This window comes from Lepidochelys kempii, chromosome 26, assembly GCF_965140265.1.
Source record: "Lepidochelys kempii isolate rLepKem1 chromosome 26, rLepKem1.hap2, whole genome shotgun sequence".
Taxonomy (NCBI): Eukaryota; Metazoa; Chordata; order Testudines; family Cheloniidae; genus Lepidochelys; species Lepidochelys kempii.
This window is the reverse complement of record NC_133281.1, coordinates 16,846,613-16,861,162: the sequence shown is the minus strand read 5'-3', so window position 1 is coordinate 16,861,162 and position 14,550 is coordinate 16,846,613.

Genomic DNA, 14,550 nt, shown 5'->3' with positions numbered 1-14,550 from the left:
ACAAACACAGACTCGGATACTTACCAGTCCCAGGCAAACTCCTGCTATGAGCTGCTCTGCTGTCCCCGCTGCTCAGCTGGTTCTCCGCCGCTCAGCTGGTACGCGAAGCTCTGGCTATTTTTAAACAGCCAGGCTTTCCTGTCGCAAACCAACAGACAGCCTACTGCCCGCCCCCTGCAGGCTAGCAGCCAATCAGACACTCACTCAGGCTCTCACACTGCCCTCGCAGCAAACACACGCTCGGATTCTTCCTCAGCAAGCAAACAAACACCGACTCGGATACTTACCAGTCCCAGGGAAACTCCTGCTGTGAGCTGCTCTGCTGTCCCCACCGCTCAGCTGGTTCTCCGCCGCTCAGCTGGTTCATGAAGCTCTGGCTATTTTTAAACAGCCAGGCTTCCCTGTCGCAAACCAACAGACACCCTTCTGCCCGCCCCCTGCAGGCTAGCAGCCAATCAGACACTCACTCAGGCTCTCACACTGCCCCCCCAGCAAACACACGCTCGGATACTTCCTCAGCAAGCAAACAAACACAGACTCGGATACTTACCAGTCCCAGGCAAACTCCTGCTGTGTGCTGCTCTGCTGTCCCCGCTGCTCAGCTGGTTCTCCGCCGCTCAGCTGGTTCACGAAGCTCTGGCTATTTTTAAACAGCCAGGCTTCCCTGTCGCAAACCAACAGACACCCTACTGCCCGCCCCCTGCAGGCTAGCAGCCAATCAGACACTCACTCAGGCTCTCACACTGCCCCCCCAGCAAACACACGCTCGGATACTTCCTCAGCAAGCAAACAAACCCAGACTCCGAGAGTTACCAGTCCCAGGCAAACTCCTGCTGTGAGCTGCTCTGCTGTCCCCGCTGCTCAGCTGGTTCTCCGCCGCTCAGCTGTTTCGCGAAGCTCTGGCTATTTTTAAACAGCCAGGCTTCCCTGTCGCAAACCAACAGACACCCTACTGCCCGCCCCCTGCAGGCTAGCAGCCAATCAGACACTCACTCATGCTCTCACACTGCCCCCTCAGCAAACACACGCTCGGATACTTCCTCAGCAAGCAAACAAACACAGACTCGGATACTTACCAGTGCCAGGCAAACTCCTGCTGTGTGCTGCTCTGCTGTCCCCGCTGCTCAGCTGGTTCTCCGCCGCTCAGCTGGTTCGCGAAGCTCTGGCTATTTTTAAACAGCCAGGCTTCCCTGTCGCAAACCAACAGACACCCTTCTGCCCGCCCCCTGCAGGCTAGCAGCCAATCAGACACTCACTCAGGCTCTCACACTACCCCCCCAGCAAACACACGCTCGGATACTTCCTCAGCAAGCAAACAAACACAGACTCGGATACTTACCAGTGCCAGGCAAACTCCTGCTGTGTGCTGCTCTGCTGTCCCCGCTGCTCAGCTGGTTCTCCGCCGCTCAGCTGGTTCGCGAAGCTCTGGCTATTTTTAAACAGCCAGGCTTCCCTGTCGCAAACCAACAGACACGCTACTGCCCGCCCCCTGCAGGCTAGCAGCCAATCAGACACTCACTCAGGCTCTCACACTGCCCTCCCAGCAAACACACGCTCGGATTCTTCCTCAGCAAGCAAACAAACACCGACTCGGATACTTACCAGTACCAGGGAAACTCCTGCTGTGAGCTGCTCTGCTGTCCCCACCGCTCAGCTGGTTCTCCGCCGCTCAGCTGGTTCATGAAGCTCTGGCTATTTTTAAACAGCCAGGCTTCCCTGTCGCAAACCAACAGACACCCTTCTGCCCGCCCCCTGCAGGCTAGCAGCCAATCAGACACTCACTCAGGCTCTCACACTGCCCCCCCAGCAAACACACGCTCGGATACTTCCTCAGCAAGCAAACAAACACAGACTCGGATACTTACCAGTGCCAGGCAAACTCCTGCTGTGTGCTGCTCTGCTGTCCCCGCTGCTCAGCTGGTTCTCCGCCGCTCAGCTGGTTCACGAAGCTCTGGCTATTTTTAAACAGCCAGGCTTCCCTGTCGCAAACCAACAGACACCCTACTGCCCGCCCCCTGCAGGCTAGCAGCCAATCAGACACTCACTCAGGCTCTCACACTGCTCCCCCAGCAAACACACGCTCGGATACTAACTCAGCAAGCAAACAAACACAGACTCGGACACTTACCAGTCCCAGGCAAACTCCTGCTGTGTGCTGCTCTGCTGTCCCCGCTGCTCAGCTGGTTCTCCGCCGCTCAGCTGGTACGCGAAGCTCTGGCTATTTTTAAACAGCCAGGCTTCCCTGTCGCAAACAAATAGACAGCCTACTGCCCGCCCCCTGCAGGCTAGCAGCCAATCAGACACTCACTCAGGCTCTCAAACTGCCCCCCCAGCAAACACACGCTCAGATTCTTCCTCAGCAAGCAAACAAACCCAGACTCGGATACTTACCAGTCCCAGGCAAACTCCTGCTGTGAGCTGCTCTGCTGTCCCCGCTGCTCAGCTGGTTCTCCGCCGCTCAGCTGGTTCGCGAAGCTCTGGCTATTTTTAAACAGCCAGGCTTCCCTGTCGCAAACCAACAGACACCCTACTGCCCGCCCCCTGCAGGCTAGCAGCCAATCAGACACTCACTCAGGCTCTCACACTGCCCCCCCAGCAAACACACGCTCGGATACTTCCTCAGCAAGCAAACAAACACAGACTCGGATACTTACCAGTCCCAGGCAAACTCCTCCTGTGTGCTGCTCTGCTGTCCCCGCTGCTCAGCTGGTTCTCCGCCGCTCAGCTGGTTCACGAAGCTCTGGCTATTTTTAAACAGCCAGGCTTCCCTGTCGCAAACCAACAGACACCCTACTGCCCGCCCCCTGCAGGCTAGCAGCCAATCAGACACTCACTCAGGCTCTCACACTGCCCCCCCCCAGCAAACACACGCTCGGATACTTCCTCAGCAAGCAAACAAACCCAGACTCGGATACTTACCAGTCCCAGGCAAACTCCTGCTGTGTGCTGCTCTGCTGTCCCCGCTGCTCAGCTGGTTCTCCGCCGCTCAGCTGGTACGCGAAGCTCTGGCTATTTTTAAACAGCCAGGCTTCCCTGTCGCAAACCAACAGACACCCTACTGCCCGCCCCCTGCAGGCTAGCAGCCAATCAGACACTCACTCAGGCTCTCACACTGCCCCCCCAGCAAACACACGCTCGGATTCTTCCTCAGCAAGCAAACAAACACAGACTCGGATACTTACCAGTCCCAGGCAAACTCCTGCTATGAGCTGCTCTGCTGTCCCCGCTGCTCAGCTGGTTCTCCGCCGCTCAGCTGGTACGCGAAGCTCTGGCTATTTTTAAACAGCCAGGCTTTCCTGTCGCAAACCAACAGACAGCCTACTGCCCGCCCCCTGCAGGCTAGCAGCCAATCAGACACTCACTCAGGCTCTCACACTGCCCTCGCAGCAAACACACGCTCGGATTCTTCCTCAGCAAGCAAACAAACACCGACTCGGATACTTACCAGTCCCAGGGAAACTCCTGCTGTGAGCTGCTCTGCTGTCCCCACCGCTCAGCTGGTTCTCCGCCGCTCAGCTGGTTCATGAAGCTCTGGCTATTTTTAAACAGCCAGGCTTCCCTGTCGCAAACCAACAGACACCCTTCTGCCCGCCCCCTGCAGGCTAGCAGCCAATCAGACACTCACTCAGGCTCTCACACTGCCCCCCCAGCAAACACACGCTCGGATACTTCCTCAGCAAGCAAACAAACACAGACTCGGATACTTACCAGTCCCAGGCAAACTCCTGCTGTGTGCTGCTCTGCTGTCCCCGCTGCTCAGCTGGTTCTCCGCCGCTCAGCTGGTTCACGAACCTCTGGCTATTTTTAAACAGCCAGGCTTCCCTGTCGCAAACCAACAGACACCCTACTGCCCGCCCCCTGCAGGCTAGCAGCCAATCAGACACTCACTCAGGCTCTCACACTGCTCCCCCAGCAAACACACGCTCGGATACTACCTCAGCAAGCAAACAAACACAGACTCGGACACTTACCAGTCCCAGGCAAACTCCTGCTGTGTGCTGCTCTGCTGTCCCCGCTGCTCAGCTGGTTCTCCGCCGCTCAGCTGGTACGCGAAGCTCTGGCTATTTTTAAACAGCCAGGCTTCCCTGTCGCAAACAAATAGACAGCCTACTGCCCGCCCCCTGCAGGCTAGCAGCCAATCAGACACTCACTCAGGCTCTCACACTGCCCCCCCAGCAAACACACGCTCAGATTCTTCCTCAGCAAGCAAACAAACCCAGACTCGGATACTTACCAGTCCCAGGCAAACTCCTGCTGTGAGCTGCTCTGCTGTCCCCGCTGCTCAGCTGGTTCTCCGCCGCTCAGCTGGTTCGCGAAGCTCTGGCTATTTTTAAACAGCCAGGCTTCCCTGTCGCAAACCAACAGACACCCTACTGCCCGCCCCCTGCAGGCTAGCAGCCAATCAGACACTCACTCAGGCTCTCACACTGCCCTCCCAGCAAACACACGCTCGGATTCTTCCTCAGCAAGCAAACAAACACCGACTCGGATACTTACCAGTACCAGGGAAACTCCTGCTGTGAGCTGCTCTGCTGTCCCCACCGCTCAGCTGGTTCTCCGCCGCTCAGCTGGTTCATGAAGCTCTGGCTATTTTTAAACAGCCAGGCTTCCCTGTCGCAAACCAACAGACACCCTTCTGCCCGCCCCCTGCAGGCTAGCAGCCAATCAGACACTCACTCAGGCTCTCACACTGCCCCCCCAGCAAACACACGCTCGGATACTTCCTCAGCAAGCAAACAAACACAGACTCGGATACTTACCAGTGCCAGGCAAACTCCTGCTGTGTGCTGCTCTGCTGTCCCCGCTGCTCAGCTGGTTCTCCGCCGCTCAGCTGGTTCACGAAGCTCTGGCTATTTTTAAACAGCCAGGCTTCCCTGTCGCAAACCAACAGACACCCTTCTGCCCGCCCCCTGCAGGCTAGCAGCCAATCAGACACTCACTCAGGCTCTCACACTGCCCCCCCAGCAAACACACGCTCGGATACTTCCTCAGCAAGCAAACAAACACAGACTCGGATACTTACCAGTGCCAGGCAAACTCCTGCTGTGTGCTGCTCTGCTGTCCCCGCTGCTCAGCTGGTTCTCCGCCGCTCAGCTGGTTCACGAAGCTCTGGCTATTTTTAAACAGCCAGGCTTCCCTGTCGCAAACCAACAGACACCCTACTGCCCGCCCCCTGCAGGCTAGCAGCCAATCAGACACTCACTCAGGCTCTCACACTGCTCCCCCAGCAAACACACGCTCGGATACTACCTCAGCAAGCAAACAAACACAGACTCGGACACTTACCAGTCCCAGGCAAACTCCTGCTGTGTGCTGCTCTGCTGTCCCCGCTGCTCAGCTGGTTCTCCGCCGCTCAGCTGGTACGCGAAGCTCTGGCTATTTTTAAACAGCCAGGCTTCCCTGTCGCAAACAAATAGACAGCCTACTGCCCGCCCCCTGCAGGCTAGCAGCCAATCAGACACTCACTCAGGCTCTCACACTGCCCCCCCAGCAAACACACGCTCAGATTCTTCCTCAGCAAGCAAACAAACCCAGACTCGGATACTTACCATTCCCAGGCAAACTCCTGCTGTGAGCTGCTCTGCTGTCCCCGCTGCTCAGCTGGTTCTCCGCCGCTCAGCTGGTTCGCGAAGCTCTGGCTATTTTTAAACAGCCAGGCTTCCCTGTCGCAAACCAACAGACACCCTACTGCCCGCCCCCTGCAGGCTAGCAGCCAATCAGACACTCACTCAGGCTCTCACACTGCCCCCCCCAGCAAACACACGCTCGGATACTTCCTCAGCAAGCAAACAAACACAGACTCGGATACTTACCAGTCCCAGGCAAACTCCTGCTGTGTGCTGCTCTGCTGTCCCCGCTGCTCAGCTGGTTCTCCGCCGCTCAGCTGGTACGCGAAGCTCTGGCTATTTTTAAACAGCCAGGCTTCCCTGTCGCAAACCAACAGACAGCCTACTGCCCGCCCCCTGCAGGCTAGCAGCCAATCAGACACTCACTCAGGCTCTCACACTGCCCCCCCAGCAAACACACGCTCGGATTCTTCCTCAGCAAGCAAACAAACACAGACTCGGATACTTACCAGTCCCAGGCAAACTCCTGCTATGAGCTGCTCTGCTGTCCCCGCTGCTCAGCTGGTTCTCCGCCGCTCAGCTGGTACGCGAAGCTCTGGCTATTTTTAAACAGCCAGGCTTCCCTGTCGCAAACCAACAGACACCCTACTGCCCGCCCCCTGCAGGCTAGCAGCCAATCAGACACTCACTCAGGCTCTCACACTGCCCCCCCAGCAAACACACGCTCGGATACTTCCTCAGCAAGCAAACAAACACAGACTCGGATACTTACCAGTGCCAGGCAAACTCCTGCTGTGTGCTGCTCTGCTGTCCCCGCTACTCAGCTGGTTCTCCGCCGCTCAGCTGGTTCGCGAAGCTCTGGCTATTTTTAAACAGCCAGGCTTCCCTGTCGCAAACCAACAGACACCCTACTGCCCGCCCCCTGCAGGCTAGCAGCCAATCAGACACTCAGGCTCTCACACTGCCCCCCCAGCAAACACACGCTCGGATACTTCCTCAGCAAGCAAACAAACACAGACTCGGATACTTACCAGTGCCAGGCAAACTCCTGCTGTGTGCTGCTCTGCTGTCCCCGCTGCTCAGCTGGTTCTCCGCCGCTCAGCTGGTTCGCGAAGCTCTGGCTATTTTTAAACAGCCAGGCTTCCCTGTCGCAAACCAACAGACACCCTACTGCCCGCCCCCTGCAGGCTAGCAGCCAATCAGACACTCACTCAGGCTCTCACACTGCCCCCCCAGCAAACACACGCTCGGATACTTCCTCAGCAAGCAAACAAACCCAGACTCCGATAGTTACCAGTCCCAGGCAAACTCCTGCTGTGAGCTGCTCTGCTGTCCCCGCTGCTCAGCTGGTTCTCCGCCGCTCAGCTGTTTCGCGAAGCTCTGGCTATTTTTAAACAGCCAGGCTTCCCTGTCGCAAACCAACAGACACGCTACTGCCCGCCCCCTGCAGGCTAGCAGCCAATCAGACACTCACTCAGGCTCTCACACTGCCCTCCCAGCAAACACACGCTCGGATTCTTCCTCAGCAAGCAAACAAACACCGACTCGGATACTTACCAGTACCAGGGAAACTCCTGCTGTGAGCTGCTCTGCTGTCCCCACCGCTCAGCTGGTTCTCCGCCGCTCAGCTGGTTCATGAAGCTCTGGCTATTTTTAAACAGCCAGGCTTCCCTGTCGCAAACCAACAGACACCCTTCTGCCCGCCCCCTGCAGGCTAGCAGCCAATCAGACACTCACTCAGGCTCTCACACTGCCCCCCCAGCAAACACACGCTCGGATACTTCCTCAGCAAGCAAACAAACACAGACTCGGATACTTACCAGTGCCAGGCAAACTCCTGCTGTGTGCTGCTCTGCTGTCCCCGCTGCTCAGCTGGTTCTCCGCCGCTCAGCTGGTTCACGAAGCTCTGGCTATTTTTAAACAGCCAGGCTTCCCTGTCGCAAACCAACAGACACCCTACTGCCCGCCCCCTGCAGGCTAGCAGCCAATCAGACACTCACTCAGGCTCTCACACTGCTCCCCCAGCAAACACACGCTCGGATACTACCTCAGCAAGCAAACAAACACAGACTCGGACACTTACCAGTCCCAGGCAAACTCCTGCTGTGTGCTGCTCTGCTGTCCCCGCTGCTCAGCTGGTTCTCCGCCGCTCAGCTGGTACGCGAAGCTCTGGCTATTTTTAAACAGCCAGGCTTCCCTGTCGCAAACAAATAGACAGCCTACTGCCCGCCCCCTGCAGGCTAGCAGCCAATCAGACACTCACTCAGGCTCTCGAACTGCCCCCCCAGCAAACACACGCTCAGATTCTTCCTCAGCAAGCAAACAAACCCAGACTCGGATACTTACCAGTCCCAGGCAAACTCCTGCTGTGAGCTGCTCTGCTGTCCCCGCTGCTCAGCTGGTTCTCCGCCGCTCAGCTGGTTCGCGAAGCTCTGGCTATTTTTAAACAGCCAGGCTTCCCTGTCGCAAACCAACAGACACCCTACTGCCCGCCCCCTGCAGGCTAGCAGCCAATCAGACACTCACTCAGGCTCTCACACTGCCCCCCCAGCAAACACACGCTCGGATACTTCCTCAGCAAGCAAACAAACACAGACTCGGATACTTACCAGTCCCAGGCAAACTCCTGCTGTGTGCTGCTCTGCTGTCCCCGCTGCTCAGCTGGTTCTCCGCCGCTCAGCTGGTTCACGAAGCTCTGGCTATTTTTAAACAGCCAGGCTTCCCTGTCGCAAACCAACAGACACCCTACTGCCCGCCCCCTGCAGGCTAGCAGCCAATCAGACACTCACTCAGGCTCTCACACTGCCCCCCCCCAGCAAACACACGCTCGGATACTTCCTCAGCAAGCAAACAAACACAGACTCGGATACTTACCAGTCCCAGGCAAACTCCTGCTGTGTGCTGCTCTGCTGTCCCCGCTGCTCAGCTGGTTCTCCGCCGCTCAGCTGGTACGCGAAGCTCTGGCTATTTTTAAACAGCCAGGCTTCCCTGTCGCAAACCAACAGACACCCTACTGCCCGCCCCCTGCAGGCTAGCAGCCAATCAGACACTCACTCAGGCTCTCACACTGCCCCCCCAGCAAGCACACGCTCGGATTCTTCCTCAGCAAGCAAACAAACACAGACTCGGATACTTACCAGTCCCAGGCAAACTCCTGCTGTGTGCTGCTCTGCTGTCCCCGCTGCTCAGCTGGTTCTCCGCCGCTCAGCTGGTACGCGAAGCTCTGGCTATTTTTAAACAGCCAGGCTTCCCTGTCGCAAACCAACAGACACCCTACTGCCCGCCCCCTGCAGGCTAGCAGCCAATCAGACACTCACTCAGGCTCTCACACTGCCCCCCCAGCAAACACACGCTCGGATTCTTCCTCAGCAAGCAAACAAACACAGACTCGGATACTTACCAGTCCCAGGCAAACTCCTGCTATGAGCTGCTCTGCTGTCCCCGCTGCTCAGCTGGTTCTCCGCCGCTCAGCTGGTACGCGAAGCTCTGGCTATTTTTAAACAGCCAGGCTTTCCTGTCGCAAACCAACAGACAGCCTACTGCCCGCCCCCTGCAGGCTAGCAGCCAATCAGACACTCACTCAGGCTCTCACACTGCCCTCGCAGCAAACACACGCTCGGATTCTTCCTCAGCAAGCAAACAAACACCGACTCGGATACTTACCAGTCCCAGGGAAACTCCTGCTGTGAGCTGCTCTGCTGTCCCCACCGCTCAGCTGGTTCTCCGCCGCTCAGCTGGTTCATGAAGCTCTGGCTATTTTTAAACAGCCAGGCTTCCCTGTCGCAAACCAACAGACACCCTTCTGCCCGCCCCCTGCAGGCTAGCAGCCAATCAGACACTCACTCAGGCTCTCACACTGCCCCCCCAGCAAACACACGCTCGGATACTTCCTCAGCAAGCAAACAAACACAGACTCGGATACTTACCAGTCCCAGGCAAACTCCTGCTGTGTGCTGCTCTGCTGTCCCCGCTGCTCAGCTGGTTCTCCGCCGCTCAGCTGGTTCACGAACCTCTGGCTATTTTTAAACAGCCAGGCTTCCCTGTCGCAAACCAACAGACACCCTACTGCCCGCCCCCTGCAGGCTAGCAGCCAATCAGACACTCACTCAGGCTCTCACACTGCTCCCCCAGCAAACACACGCTCGGATACTACCTCAGCAAGCAAACAAACACAGACTCGGACACTTACCAGTCCCAGGCAAACTCCTGCTGTGTGCTGCTCTGCTGTCCCCGCTGCTCAGCTGGTTCTCCGCCGCTCAGCTGGTACGCGAAGCTCTGGCTATTTTTAAACAGCCAGGCTTCCCTGTCGCAAACAAATAGACAGCCTACTGCCCGCCCCCTGCAGGCTAGCAGCCAATCAGACACTCACTCAGGCTCTCACACTGCCCCCCCAGCAAACACACGCTCAGATTCTTCCTCAGCAAGCAAACAAACCCAGACTCGGATACTTACCAGTCCCAGGCAAACTCCTGCTGTGAGCTGCTCTGCTGTCCCCGCTGCTCAGCTGGTTCTCCGCCGCTCAGCTGGTTCGCGAAGCTCTGGCTATTTTTAAACAGCCAGGCTTCCCTGTCGCAAACCAACAGACACCCTACTGCCCGCCCCCTGCAGGCTAGCAGCCAATCAGACACTCACTCAGGCTCTCACACTGCCCCCCCAGCAAACACACGCTCGGATACTTCCTCAGCAAGCAAACAAACACAGACTCGGATACTTACCAGTCCCAGGCAAACTCCTGCTGTGAGCTGCTCTGCTGTCCCCACCGCTCAGCTGGTTCTCCGCCGCTCAGCTGGTTCATGAAGCTCTGGCTATTTTTAAACAGCCAGGCTTCCCTGTCGCAAACCAACAGACACACTTCTGCCCGCCCCCTGCAGGCTAGCAGCCAATCAGACACTCACTCAGGCTCTCACACTGCCCCCCCAGCAAACACACGCTCGGATACTTCCTCAGCAAGCAAACAAACACAGACTCGGATACTTACCAGTGCCAGGCAAACTCCTGCTGTGTGCTGCTCTGCTGTCCCCGCTGCTCAGCTGGTTCTCCGCCGCTCAGCTGGTTCGCGAAGCTCTGGCTATTTTTAAACAGCCAGGCTTCCCTGTCGCAAACCAACAGACACCCTTCTGCCCGCCCCCTGCAGGCTAGCAGCCAATCAGACACTCACTCAGGCTCTCACACTACCCCCCCAGCAAACACACGCTCGGATACTTCCTCAGCAAGCAAACAAACACAGACTCGGATACTTACCAGTGCCAGGCAAACTCCTGCTGTGTGCTGCTCTGCTGTCCCCGCTGCTCAGCTGGTTCTCCGCCGCTCAGCTGGTTCACGAAGCTCTGGCTATTTTTAAACAGCCAGGCTTCCCTGTCGCAAACCAACAGACACGCTACTGCCCGCCCCCTGCAGGCTAGCAGCCAATCAGACACTCACTCAGGCTCTCACACTGCCCTCCCAGCAAACACACGCTCGGATTCTTCCTCAGCAAGCAAACAAACACAGACTCGGATACTTACCAGTCCCAGGGAAACTCCTGCTGTGAGCTGCTCTGCTGTCCCCACCGCTCAGCTGGTTCTCCGCCGCTCAGCTGGTTCATGAAGCTCTGGCTATTTTTAAACAGCCAGGCTTCCCTGTCGCAAACCAACAGACACACTTCTGCCCGCCCCCTGCAGGCTAGCAGCCAATCAGACACTCACTCAGGCTCTCACACTGCCCCCCCAGCAAACACACGCTCGGATACTTCCTCAGCAAGCAAACAAACACAGACTCGGATACTTACCAGTGCCAGGCAAACTCCTGCTGTGTGCTGCTCTGCTGTCCCCGCTGCTCAGCTGGTTCTCCGCCGCTCAGCTGGTTCACGAAGCTCTGGCTATTTTTAAACAGCCAGGCTTCCCTGTCGCAAACCAACAGACACCCTACTGCCCGCCCCCTGCAGGCTAGCAGCCAATCAGACACTCACTCAGGCTCTCACACTGCTCCCCCAGCAAACACACGCTCGGATACTACCTCAGCAAGCAAACAAACACAGACTCGGACACTTACCAGTCCCAGGCAAACTCCTGCTGTGTGCTGCTCTGCTGTCCCCGCTGCTCAGCTGGTTCTCCGCCGCTCAGCTGGTACGCGAAGCTCTGGCTATTTTTAAACAGCCAGGCTTCCCTGTCGCAAACAAATAGACAGCCTACTGCCCGCCCCCTGCAGGCTAGCAGCCAATCAGACACTCACTCAGGCTCTCACACTGCCCCCCCAGCAAACACACGCTCAGATTCTTCCTCAGCAAGCAAACAAACCCAGACTCGGATACTTACCATTCCCAGGCAAACTCCTGCTGTGAGCTGCTCTGCTGTCCCCGCTGCTCAGCTGGTTCTCCGCCGCTCAGCTGGTTCGCGAAGCTCTGGCTATTTTTAAACAGCCAGGCTTCCCTGTCGCAAACCAACAGACACCCTACTGCCCGCCCCCTGCAGGCTAGCAGCCAATCAGACACTCACTCAGGCTCTCACACTGCCCCCCCCAGCAAACACACGCTCGGATACTTCCTCAGCAAGCAAACAAACACAGACTCGGATACTTACCAGTCCCAGGCAAACTCCTGCTGTGTGCTGCTCTGCTGTCCCCGCTGCTCAGCTGGTTCTCCGCCGCTCAGCTGGTACGCGAAGCTCTGGCTATTTTTAAACAGCCAGGCTTCCCTGTCGCAAACCAACAGACAGCCTACTGCCCGCCCCCTGCAGGCTAGCAGCCAATCAGACACTCACTCAGGCTCTCACACTGCCCCCCCAGCAAACACACGCTCGGATTCTTCCTCAGCAAGCAAACAAACACAGACTCGGATACTTACCAGTCCCAGGCAAACTCCTGCTATGAGCTGCTCTGCTGTCCCCGCTGCTCAGCTGGTTCTCCGCCGCTCAGCTGGTACGCGAAGCTCTGGCTATTTTTAAACAGCCAGGCTTCCCTGTCGCAAACCAACAGACACCCTACTGCCCGCCCCCTGCAGGCTAGCAGCCAATCAGACACTCACTCAGGCTCTCACACTGCCCCCCCAGCAAACACACGCTCGGATACTTCCTCAGCAAGCAAACAAACACAGACTCGGATACTTACCAGTGCCAGGCAAACTCCTGCTGTGTGCTGCTCTGCTGTCCCCGCTACTCAGCTGGTTCTCCGCCGCTCAGCTGGTTCGCGAAGCTCTGGCTATTTTTAAACAGCCAGGCTTCCCTGTCGCAAACCAACAGACACCCTACTGCCCGCCCCCTGCAGGCTAGCAGCCAATCAGACACTCAGGCTCTCACACTGCCCCCCCAGCAAACACACGCTCGGATACTTCCTCAGCAAGCAAACAAACACAGACTCGGATACTTACCAGTGCCAGGCAAACTCCTGCTGTGTGCTGCTCTGCTGTCCCCGCTGCTCAGCTGGTTCTCCGCCGCTCAGCTGGTTCGCGAAGCTCTGGCTATTTTTAAACAGCCAGGCTTCCCTGTCGCAAACCAACAGACACCCTACTGCCCGCCCCCTGCAGGCTAGCAGCCAATCAGACACTCACTCAGGCTCTCACACTGCCCCCCCAGCAAACACACGCTCGGATACTTCCTCAGCAAGCAAACAAACCCAGACTCCGATAGTTACCAGTCCCAGGCAAACTCCTGCTGTGAGCTGCTCTGCTGTCCCCGCTGCTCAGCTGGTTCTCCGCCGCTCAGCTGTTTCGCGAAGCTCTGGCTATTTTTAAACAGCCAGGCTTCCCTGTCGCAAACCAACAGACACGCTACTGCCCGCCCCCTGCAGGCTAGCAGCCAATCAGACACTCACTCAGGCTCTCACACTGCCCTCCCAGCAAACACACGCTCGGATTCTTCCTCAGCAAGCAAACAAACACCGACTCGGATACTTACCAGTACCAGGGAAACTCCTGCTGTGAGCTGCTCTGCTGTCCCCACCGCTCAGCTGGTTCTCCGCCGCTCAGCTGGTTCATGAAGCTCTGGCTATTTTTAAACAGCCAGGCTTCCCTGTCGCAAACCAACAGACACCCTTCTGCCCGCCCCCTGCAGGCTAGCAGCCAATCAGACACTCACTCAGGCTCTCACACTGCCCCCCCAGCAAACACACGCTCGGATACTTCCTCAGCAAGCAAACAAACACAGACTCGGATACTTACCAGTGCCAGGCAAACTCCTGCTGTGTGCTGCTCTGCTGTCCCCGCTGCTCAGCTGGTTCTCCGCCGCTCAGCTGGTTCACGAAGCTCTGGCTATTTTTAAACAGCCAGGCTTCCCTGTCGCAAACCAACAGACACCCTACTGCCCGCCCCCTGCAGGCTAGCAGCCAATCAGACACTCACTCAGGCTCTCACACTGCTCCCCCAGCAAACACACGCTCGGATACTACCTCAGCAAGCAAACAAACACAGACTCGGACACTTACCAGTCCCAGGCAAACTCCTGCTGTGTGCTGCTCTGCTGTCCCCGCTGCTCAGCTGGTTCTCCGCCGCTCAGCTGGTACGCGAAGCTCTGGCTATTTTTAAACAGCCAGGCTTCCCTGTCGCAAACAAATAGACAGCCTACTGCCCGCCCCCTGCAGGCTAGCAGCCAATCAGACACTCACTCAGGCTCTCGAACTGCCCCCCCAGCAAACACACGCTCAGATTCTTCCTCAGCAAGCAAACAAACCCAGACTCGGATACTTACCAGTCCCAGGCAAACTCCTGCTGTGAGCTGCTCTGCTGTCCCCGCTGCTCAGCTGGTTCTCCGCCGCTCAGCTGGTTCGCGAAGCTCTGGCTATTTTTAAACAGCCAGGCTTCCCTGTCGCAAACCAACAGACACCCTACTGCCCGCCCCCTGCAGGCTAGCAGCCAATCAGACACTCACTCAGGCTCTCACACTGCCCCCCCAGCAAACACACGCTCGGATACTTCCTCAGCAAGCAAACAAACACAGACTCGGATACTTACCAGTCCCAGGCAAACTCCTGCTGTGTGCTGCTCTGCTGTCCCCGCTGCTCAGCTGGTTCTCCG